Below are 10789 nucleotides of genomic sequence, written 5' to 3'. Positions count from 1 at the left end.
TTGTTTTCCCAGTCAGACCTTGCCAAGGGAAGCAGAAAGAAAATGTTTGAAATGCCTCCTTCAGAACAGCTTGGCCTAGACATTCTAGCTGTGGGTCACTGTTGTGGCCTTGCTGAGGATGGGGGCATTTTAATAATTTGGGGAGGTCCTGGGGTGTTTGGTGGAGATTATGAGGATGTTACCTCTTGAGATAAAAACTAAGAAATACGGGACTAGAGAGTTCTTTTAGAAATTTGGTATTTAGACATTTTATTTAAAGCAGGGTGTGTGTGTGTGAAATCTGAGTTCCTGAGATGGTTTTTGTTTGCAGGAAGCAGCATGGTTTGGTCTGTCATTGTACCAAAGAGGGAAGATGGTTGTTTCTAAAGGAAGACTAGATGCCTCCGATGAGGATGGGATTTGAACCCATACATACAGAGCACAATGGATTAACAGTCCATCACCTTAACCACTCAGCCACCTCACCTGAGCTAGTAAATAAAGGACAGGAGGAGAAATCTTAGGCCAGCAGAATAGGGACAATAAGGAGTTTTTAAATACTAAGTGTACGGAGGGTCTGAATGAGCTCCCCCCTCACATCTAGTGATGAGCTGGGGGAAAGACTTCAGGAACAGACCATGTTTACATAGACACGCCTACTCTGCCTAGATATGCAGCAAGTATCCTTTGTATAAAACAAACAAAAAGATATATAAAGGTAATTCTTCTGTTTTCCTGCAGTCAGCAAAAAATTTGTAAAAAGAAAGAGGCATTTTAAAGCAATAATCTGTCCCCACCAAGGGGCTAGGAAATGTTTATTTTGTTTTTCAGACAGTTTATGGGCAAGCTGATGCCACTGGAGGAACAACCCAGACCACCATGGGTTCACTGTCGCAACAAAAAATTGTGTTCTGTGTTGTTTGTCTTGTTATTACTGTTATTTTGGTGGATATTGTAAATTCTTCAGGCATGACACCCCCTTTTCATTGGACATGTCGTGCTGCCTCCTTTGGGACCAAAGGAAAATATACCCTAATTAAACCTCTTCCACCCCCTACTCCGCCACCTCCCTCCAAATTGTCTGTGACACATCCATCCCCATGGTGGTCTACCCCCATCCAGAGACCTGTGGTTCTTAATACAACTGGTTTACAAATGACTATCACTCTGTTCCCCACTGACTGGTATCTCAGTACAACATTTGCTAACTATTCTCAGTTTACCAAAGTAGGTGAAAGAACGTTGCTATGAGTAATTTCAAACTCATTTGAATTGGATGGATGAGAATTACACAAGAACATCTGAAAGTGGTGAGCCCTCACAAATTGCCTCTCAGAAGGCTGAAACTCGTTGCAGGAAGCTGACTCAGCGAATCGAATCCAATGCTTGGAACATGCCCTAGGGCTACTGGATGGGGGTGGAGGGGTTATAACAGGGATTTGCACTTAGCTCAACCAATCGTTTGTTCAGAAATGTTATTCTAACCCTCAATCAGGGTTGGAAGAGACCTCGGGATGTCATCTAGTCCTACCCCCTGCTCAAAGCAGGACCAACACCAACTAAATCATCCCAGACAGGGCTTTGTCAAGCCTGACCTTAAAAACCTCTAGGGATGGAGATTCCACCATCTCCCTAGGTAACCCATTCCAGTTCTTCATCCTCCTCCTAGGGAAATAGTGTTTCCTAATATCCAACCTACACCTCCCCCACTGCAACTTGAGACCATTACTCCTTATTCTGTCATCTGGTACCACTGACAACAGTCTAGATCCATCCTGTTTGGAACCCCCTTTCAGGTAGTTGAAAGCAGCTATCAAATCACCCTCATTCTTCTCTTCTGCAGACTAAATAATCCCAGTTCCCTCAGCCTCTCCTCGTAAATCATGTTCCCCAGCCCCCTAATCATTTTCGTTGCCCTCCGCTGGACTCTCTCTAATTTGTTCACATCCTTTCTGTAGTGGGGGGGCCAAAACTGGATGCAATACTCCAGGTGTGGCCTCACCAGTGCCGAATAGAGTGGAATGATCACATCCCTCGATCTGCTGTCAATGCTCCTACTTATACAGTCCAAAATGCCATTAGCCTTCTTGGCAACAAGGGCACACTGTTGACTCATATCCAGCTTCTCATCCACTGTAACCCCTAGGTCAGAACTGCTGCCTAGCCACTCGGTCCCTAGTCTGTTGCAGTGCATGGGACTCTTCCATCCTAAGTGCAGGACTCTGCACTTGTCCTTGTTGAACCTCATCAGGTTTCTTTTGGCCCAATCCTCTAATTTGTCTAGGTCCCTCTGTATCCTATCCCTACCCTCCAGCGTATCTACCACTCCTCCCCAAGCCTTCATTCTTCCTGGCCTGACTCACAGATGGTGCAGGACAGAGCCATCTACAGTCAATTGTCCTGGTTAATGGGAGCCATCAAGATTCCAAACCACTATTAATGGCTCACACTTTGCATAATTACAACAGGACCTCAGAGTTATATTTCTAGTTTCAGACACAAGAACGATAGGTTCATACAAATAGGATGAACACACACAGTAGATTATAAGATTTGTAATTATACCTTACAAAAGACCTTTTGCATGAAGCATATTCCAGTTACATTATATTCATTTATTAGCATATTTTCATAAAATCATATGGAGTGCAACATCACAGCAGGGAAAGGGTTTTACTGCGGCACCTGGGAGCAGTTGACTTTCATGTTCAGGCTGTGGTATGAGTTCCTCTGGGTTTCTCGTAAGCACACAGGGACCTTAGCGGGTGCTCTCGATACAGGAATGGCCCAGATACGATAAAGTGATGGGTATTGCATTTTCCCTTTTTATTTTTGTATTTCCAATGACATTTCTGTTTGTGATTTCGTTTTGCTTTGTATAACTGTGTTTTCTCCTGGATTTGATATTTAACTAAAAAAAGAATAAGGCCTCAGGGCACCAGATGGAGGAGCAGGCTGGGGCTAGGACTGCTAGGAGAGCGAGAGAATCAGGTTTTCTGTATTGTTTCCGGCCCTCTTTTTCTTGACTAGTTTCTCTTCTGCACTTAATTTGCTATTTTGAATGTGAGTTTGACTAGCTCATTGGTAGAGCATCAGACTTTTAATCTGAGGGTCCAGGATTCAAGTCTCTGGTCAAGCAGAGAGACACTTTCTCCTTGTGATATCCCCCAAGAACTTCAGTAGGACTCTCCTTGACTCCAGTTTTTCCTTTTCAGGACTTGGCCTTTCCTAGGAAGGGCCCTTTACTGCCTGGGACTGAAGGTGTTACTTCCTCATGTGTCCACTGGCCTCGCAGTCTGTAGGAAGAAAGGCCTCTGGGCCTGCAGCAAAGCACTGTGTGCTGACTTTTTGAGCAAATGCAGGGCTGGCCAGAGAGGCATGTTCCCTCAGGGTCCTCAGTGCCAGAAAAAAATGTCCCCACAGAGTCCTCCATACCAGGAATCAACAGCTCCCCTGCTGGTCCCATGGTGTAAGGGCTGACGCGCAGTGCTTTGAATCGTGCAATTTAAGTTCAAGTCTCAGTAGGACCGTGGGTTCCTTTGGCTGCCAGCTAACCATCCTGGGATTTCCAAAGCTTCATCTTGCTCTCTCAAATGACATGGTAGCCTATCTTTTGCCCACTAGATGTTGTGACTAGAGCACAAGAGGGGACGTTCGATCCAGAAAGCTGGCTGTGCTTGGAGTCCTGTAGGTAGGGATGCAAGCTCCATTTCCTCTGAGTCCTGAAGCTGGGCTGCAGCCTGGCCTAGGAGGCAGCCCTATTGGTTGACATAGTGGCCCAAAGTCACTTGGGTGGTGTTGGTGTTCCCCAGGAATGCTGAAGGACGGGCCTAAGGGAGGGTGGCTTAATATTCCTCCCTATCAGTCAGGGCAGAAGAGAAGGGCTGCAAGAGTGGGCAGGTTGATGAGCTGGGCCTTCTAGCATTTGGTTGGGGACGAGGTGGGGAATGTGAACTGGGAGAAACAGTTGCTGGCCTGTGAGGAATGGCTTGGCCGGTGGCGTAAGTGAACCTTGTCATTAGCCTACAAAGTTGTGATGCTCAAGACCTATCTTTTGGCTGTGGGGAATTTCTTCAGCCATGTATTTCCCCCTGCTCCACGAGTGCTGCGTCGACCGAACATGATGGCCTTCCACTTCTTGTGGGGCAATAGGATGTCCCTACCTAGTCAGGAGAAGTGCGGATTTTCTGCCGTATTAGAAGGGGGGTTGGGCCTGGTGGGCTTTGAAGCCTTTTACAGCTCTACTTTTTTGTTTTTCAATTGTCAGTGGTGGCTGAGCTGGAGGTCAGGTCAGGCCCGAGAAGAATGGCAGGGCAACCACAACGAATGCAACTGTCTCTTTGGATATGGCCGCATTTTTTTTCCTCACTGGGTGCAGCACTGGGTATGGAATGGCTGATAATGTCAGAAGGGGGAGGAGATTAGGAAGCCCCTCCCCTGAGTGTTCTTCTACTCCCACCTTACATCCTACAGGATTTTCAGTGGGTGGCTAGGTTGAAGGTGCTTGCAGGATGGCTTCAACTGCAACAGTGACCGCCCTCAAAGCAGCAGCGGCCACAGCAGCAAGCCCCCCCCCCCCTTTGGCTCAGTCTGAACAGAGGTCAATGTACCACTGGGTGAGCAACTGTCCCCAGAACTTACTGACAGGAGCTTTAAAGTATTTGCAAATGTGCACTGCCAGCATGTGCAGAGGAAAGGCTGCCCAGGGGCACTGTGTCAGGCTCTGGCACCGCTTGAGACAATGGACCACCTTCAGCCACCAGGTAACCCAGGGTCTAAGGCAGGAATGGGGTGAGGAAGCAAGTCAAGGAGAGCAAGGTAGGCAAAAATTCATCTTGTCTTCATGGGTGCTCGCAATGATGCCCTTTTTGTGTACTATGGCTGACAAAAAAATCCCAGACAGAGAAGGAGCAAGCCAAAAAAGTGCCCTTCAGGTGCTGAGGTAGCTCAGTTGGGAGAGGATTATACTGAAGATCTAGAGGTCCCTGATTTAATCCCAGGTTTTGGGATGCTCTTTGGTCCCTTTGTGTGCAGCGGTGGGCTGTTTTCTGGAAGCACAACGGTGCCTTTATCCACCATGAGTCCTCATTTCGGGCTCCCAAGCAATAAAAGACTGTGTGGACTTGTGCACCGAGTTGGCCCACCTGACCTTTCTTTCTTCTCTTGGTCTTTCTCAGCAAGGGGAAGAAAAAGAAGCTCTCCTTCAAGCTGGAGTCAGAAGGGCGATGTAAGGTTGACTTCCTGAGTGCCGGCTCCAGTCCTTTGCTCTACCAGCTGACCTATCAAAGGGCTGCCACCACTTTCTCCAGGTTCACACATCAGTGTGTTCAGAATGGAGAGGGGTAACTAGTGGTGTTCCGCAATGATCAGTCCTAGGACCAATCCTATTCAACTTATTCATAAATGATCTGGAGAAAGGGGTAAACAGTGAGGTGGCAAAGTTTGCAGACAATACTAAACTGCCTAAGATAGTTAAGACCAATGCAGACTGTGAAGAACTTCAAAGAGATCTCACAAAACTAAGTGACCGGGCAATAAAATGGCAAATGAAATTTAATGTGGCTAAATATAAAGTAATGCACATTGGAAAAAATAACCCTAACTATACATACAATATGATGGGGGCTAATTTATCTACAACTAATCAGGAAAGAGATCTTGGAATCATCATGGATATTTCTCTGAAGACGAGCACGCTGTGTGCAGCGGCAGTCAAAAAAGCAAACAGGATGTTAGGAATCATTAAAAAAAGGATAGAGAATAAGATAGAGAATATCTTATTGCCCTTATATAAATCCATGGCACAACCACATCTTGACTACTGCATACAGATGTGGTCTCCTCATTTCAGAAAAGATATACTGGCATTAGAAAAGGTTCAGAGAAGGGCAACTAAAATGATTCGGGTTTGGAATGGGTCCCATATGAGGAGAGATTAAAGAGACTAGGATTTTTCAGCTTGGAAAAGAGGAGACTAAAGGGGGGGTGGCAAAGTACCTTCTTCTCCTCAGCAGGCTCAGTCCTTTTTAGCCTTGGAGACACAGGCTTGGGCAAGGCAAATCCTTGCAGGTAGCACAGGGTTTGGCTATTCCTTTTCTCAGTCAGCCCCTTGTGCTTGTTTATCTTCCCTTCTGGGGACAGAGTGCAGCCTTCCTTGCAGGAAGGGTTCAGAGCCTTGCTGCTCCTAACTTACTGGCAGCTTCCCTGGTTCTCTCGCTCTCTCTCCCCCCTCCTTCCACGCCGGGGAGGGTTTAAAAAGGTCCCAAGCAGTTAGAGCCAGCTGAACCTAATTAGTTCCCTGGTAACCCCTTGCCCATCTGAACCTTATTTCCCCATGGTTCTCTCTCTTCAGTGGCTTGGGAGAGGCCTTTTTAACCCCCTGGGACTGATTACTACCCCCTTTGTAGCTGTTTGTCCTGGGTTTGCCACAGGGGATATGATAAAGGTATATAAAATAATGAGTGGTGTGGAGAAAGTGAATAAGGAAAAGTTATTTACTTGTTTCCATAATACACCTCTACCTCGATATAACGCTGTTCTCGGGAGCCAAAAAATCTTACCACGTTATAGGTGAAAACGCATTATATTGAACTTGCTTTGATCCACCGGACTGCGCAGCCCTGCCCCCCCAACCCCCCCGGAACACTGCTTTACCATGTTATATCCGAATGCATGTTATATCGAGTCGCGTTATATCAAGGTAGCGGTGTATAAGAATTAGGGGCCACCAAATGAAATTAATGGGCAACAGGTTTAAAACAAATAAAAGGAGGTTCTTCTTCATACAGCACACAGTCAACATGTCGAACTCCTTGGCTGAAGAAGTTGTGAAGGCTAGGACTATAAAAGGGTTTAAAAGAGAACTAGATAAATTAATAGGTTTCAGAGTGGTAGCCGTTCTAGTCTGTATCAGCAAAAAGAATGAGGAGTACTTGTGGCACCTTAGAGACTAACAAATTTATTTGAGAAACAACTCTGACATCACAATCTAAAAGGCTGACAAAGGAGGTGCTGTCGTCATCATGAATAGGTCGGAATATGAACGAGAGGCTGCTAGGCAGCTCTCTAACACCACATTCTACAAACCATTACCCTCTGATCCCACTGAGGGTTACCAAAAGAAACTACACCATCTGCTCAAGAAACTCCCTGAAAAAGCACAAGAACAAATCTGCACAGACACACCCCTATAACCCTGACCAGGGGTATTCTATCTGCTACCCAAGATCCATAAACCTAGAAATCCTGGATGCCCCATTATCTCAGGCATTGGCACCCTGACAGCAGGATTCTCTGGCTATGTAGACTCCCTCCTCAAGCCCTACACTACCAGCACTCCTAGCTATCTTTGAGACACCACTGACTTCCTGAGGAAACTACAATCCATTGGTGATCTTCCAGAAAACACCATCCTTGCCACTATGGCTGTAGAAGCCCTCTACACCAAAATTCCACACAAAGATGGACTACAAACTGTCAGGAACAGTATCCCCGATAATGTCATGGCAAACCTGGTAGCTGAACTTTGTGACTTTGTCCTCACCCATAACTATTTCACATTTGGGGACAGTGTATACCTTCAAGTCAGCGGCACTGCTATGGGTAGTCACATGGCCCCACAGTATGCCAACATTTTTATGGTTGACTTAGAACAACGCTTCCTCAGCTCTCATCCCCTAACTCCCCTACTCTACTTGTGCTACACTGATGACATCTTCATCATCTGGACCCATGGAAAAGAAGCCCTTGAGGAATTCCACCATGATTTCAACAATTTCCATCCCACCATCAACCTCAGCCTGGACCAGTCCACACAAGAAATCCAATTCCTGGACACTACAGTGCTAATAAGTGATGGTCACATAAACACCACCCTATACTGGAAACATACTGACCACTATACTTACCTACATGCCTCCAGCTTTCACCGAGACCACACCACATGATCCATTGTCTACAACCACGCTCTAAGACCCAACCGCATTTGCTCCAACCCCTCAGACAGAGACAAACACCTACAAGATCTCTATCAAGCATTCTTACAACTACAATACCCACCTGCTGAAGTGAAGAAACAGATTGACAGAGCCAGAAGAGTACCCAGAAGTCACCTACTACAAGACAGGCCCAACAAAGAAAGTAACAGAATGCCACTAGCCATCACCTTCAGCCCGCAACTAAAACCTCTCCAACGTATCATCAAGGATCTACAACCTATCCTGAAGGACGATCCCTCACTCTCACAGATTTTGGGATACAGGTCAGTCCTTGCTTATGGACAGCCCCCCAACCTGGAGCAAATACTTACCAGCGACCACCCAACAAAAACACTAACCCAAGAACCTATCCTTACAACAACCCCATTGCCAACTCTGTCCACATATCTATTCAGGGACAACATCATAGGACCTAATCACATCAGCCACACTATCAGAGGCTCATTCACCTGCACATCTACCAATGTGATATATGCCATCATGTGCCAGCAATGCCCCTCTGCCATGTACATTGGCCAAACCGGACAGTCTCTATTCAAAAGAATAAATGGACACAAATCAGACATCAAGAATTATAACATTCAAAAATCAGTCAGAGAACACTTCAATCTCCCTGGTCACTCGATTACAGACCTAAAAGTCACAATATTACAACAAGAAAACTTCAAAAACAGACTCCAATGAGAGACTGCTGAATTGGAATTAATTTGCAAGCTGGACACCATTAAATTAGGCTTGAATAAAGACTGGGAGTGGATGGGTCATTACACAAAGTAAAACTATTTCCCCATGTTTATTTTTTCCCCTACTGTTACTCACACCTTCTTGTCAACTGTTGGAAATGGGCCATCCTGATTATCATTACAAAAGGTTTTATTCCTCCTGCTGATAATAGCTCACCTTAACTGATCACTCTCATTATAGTGCAGTGCTTCTCAAACTTTTTAATGGTGACCCCTTTCACCTCTGAGTGCCACCCCACCTATAAATTAAAAACACTTGTTTATATATTTAACACCATTATAAATGCTGGAGGCAAAGCGGGGTTTGGGGTTGTCATAACTATAAAGGGAAGGGTAACAGCCCTCCTGTGTACAATACTATAAAATCCCTCCTGGCCAGAGACTCCAAAATCCTTTTACCTGTAAAGGGTTAAGAAGCTCAGGTAACCTGGCTGACACCTGACCCAAAGGACCAATAAGGGGACAAGATACTTTCAAATCTTGGTGGGGCGGGAAGGCTTTTGTTTGTGCTCTTTGTTTTGGGGGGAGTTCGCTTTTGGGACTGAGAAGGACCAGACATCAATCCATGCTCTCCAAATCTTTCTGAACAAGTCTCTCATATTTCAAACTTGTAAGTAAACAGCCAGGCAAGGCATGTTAGTTTTATCTTTGTTTTCTCAACTTCTAAATGTACTTTTTACTAGGGTGTTTACCTCTGTTTGCTGTAACTTTGAACCTAAGGCTAGAGGGGGGTCCTCTGGGCTCTTTAAGTTTGATTACCCTGTAAAGTTATTTTCCATCCTGATTTTACAGAGATGATTTTTACCTTTTTCTTTAATTAAAAGCCTTCTTTTTAAGAACCTGATTGATTTTCCCTGTTTTTTAGATCCAAGGGGGTTGGATCTTGATCCACCAGGAGTTGGTGGGAGAAAGGAGGGGGGATGGTTAATTTCTCCTTGTTTTAAGATCCAAGGGGTTTGGATCTGTATTCACCAGGGAATTGGTGAAGAGTCTCTCAAGGCTACCCAGGGAAGGGAATTAGCACATTGGGAGTGGTGGCAGAGGACCAGATCTAAGCTGGTAGTTAAGCTTAGAAGTTTTCATGCAGGCCCCCACATCTCTACCCTAAAGTTCAGAGTGGGGAAGGAGCCTTGACGGGGTGGAGGCTGACAGCTTGCGACCCCCCATGTAATAACCTCACAATTCCCTGAGGGGTCCTGACCCCCAGTTTGAGAACCCCTGTTATAGAGTGTATGGCAACACCCATTTTTTCATGTTCTCTGTATATATATATATATATATATATATATATATATATATATATCTTCCTACTGTATTTTCCACTGCATGCATCCGATGAAGTGGGTTTTAGCCCATGAAAGCTTATGCTCAAATAAATTTGTTAGTCTCTAAGGTGCCACAAGTACTCCTCGTTCTTTTTGCAGATAAATTATTGGAGGTTAAGTCCATTAATGGCTATTAGCCAGGATGGGTAAGGAATGCTATTGCTAGCCTCTGTCAGAGGGTGGAGATGGATGGCAGGAGAGAGATCACTTGATCATTTCCTGTTAGGTTCACTCCCTCTGGGGCACCTGGCATTGGCCACTGTTGGCAGACAGGATACTGGGCTGGATTAACCTTTGGTCTGACCCAGTAGGGCCACTCTTATGTTCTTATGAAAGGAGGGGCAAAGCATTGTGACAGAGTTTGTGTAGTGTAGTGGTTATCACATTTGCTTAACATGCAAAAGGCCCCCGGTTCAAAACCGGGCAGAAACATTATGGCTTACTTTTCCCAGCTCCCCTGGCTGTCCAGCAAGGCGCTCCTACTGCTGCCACTGGCCTGTCCCTGCAATAACCCCAACTCCTGCATGGCCAAGGGTGGTGAAATGAGCTGAGAAAAAGCCTTGGCCTCAGTAGGGGAAAGCTAGAGGCTCTAAGCCAGTCACCTTTTGGAGCCTTGTGGCTTGGTCTCCTCTGCCCTTGGGGGTTGGCCTATAGAGGTCGGCTCTTCCTGCTGGCCTCCTTTGCATGACTTGCCAAAGGAGGAAGTGAGGCAGGAATGGGGCAAAAGAGCAAAGTCATGCTGAGG

The 10789-nt window shown here is 45.8% G+C and overlaps 2 non-coding genes across 2 annotated transcripts; one reads left to right on the top strand and one right to left on the bottom strand.

The window, feature by feature from the left end:
- Positions 1–384: 384 nt before the first annotated feature.
- TRNAN-GUU (transfer RNA asparagine (anticodon GUU)) lies at positions 385–466 on the bottom strand. The gene has a single exon. It is a non-coding gene; the product is annotated as a tRNA-Asn (tRNA).
- Positions 467–10403: 9937 nt separating this feature from the next.
- On the top strand, positions 10404–10476 carry TRNAV-AAC (transfer RNA valine (anticodon AAC)). The gene has a single exon. It is a non-coding gene; the product is annotated as a tRNA-Val (tRNA).
- Positions 10477–10789: the final 313 nt, after the last annotated feature.

The sequence above is a fragment of the Emys orbicularis genome, chromosome 15 (assembly GCF_028017835.1).
Source record: "Emys orbicularis isolate rEmyOrb1 chromosome 15, rEmyOrb1.hap1, whole genome shotgun sequence".
NCBI classification, from domain to species: domain Eukaryota; kingdom Metazoa; phylum Chordata; order Testudines; family Emydidae; genus Emys; species Emys orbicularis.
Note: the sequence above shows the minus strand (reverse complement) of the source record. Positions and strands in the feature narration are given on the sequence as shown.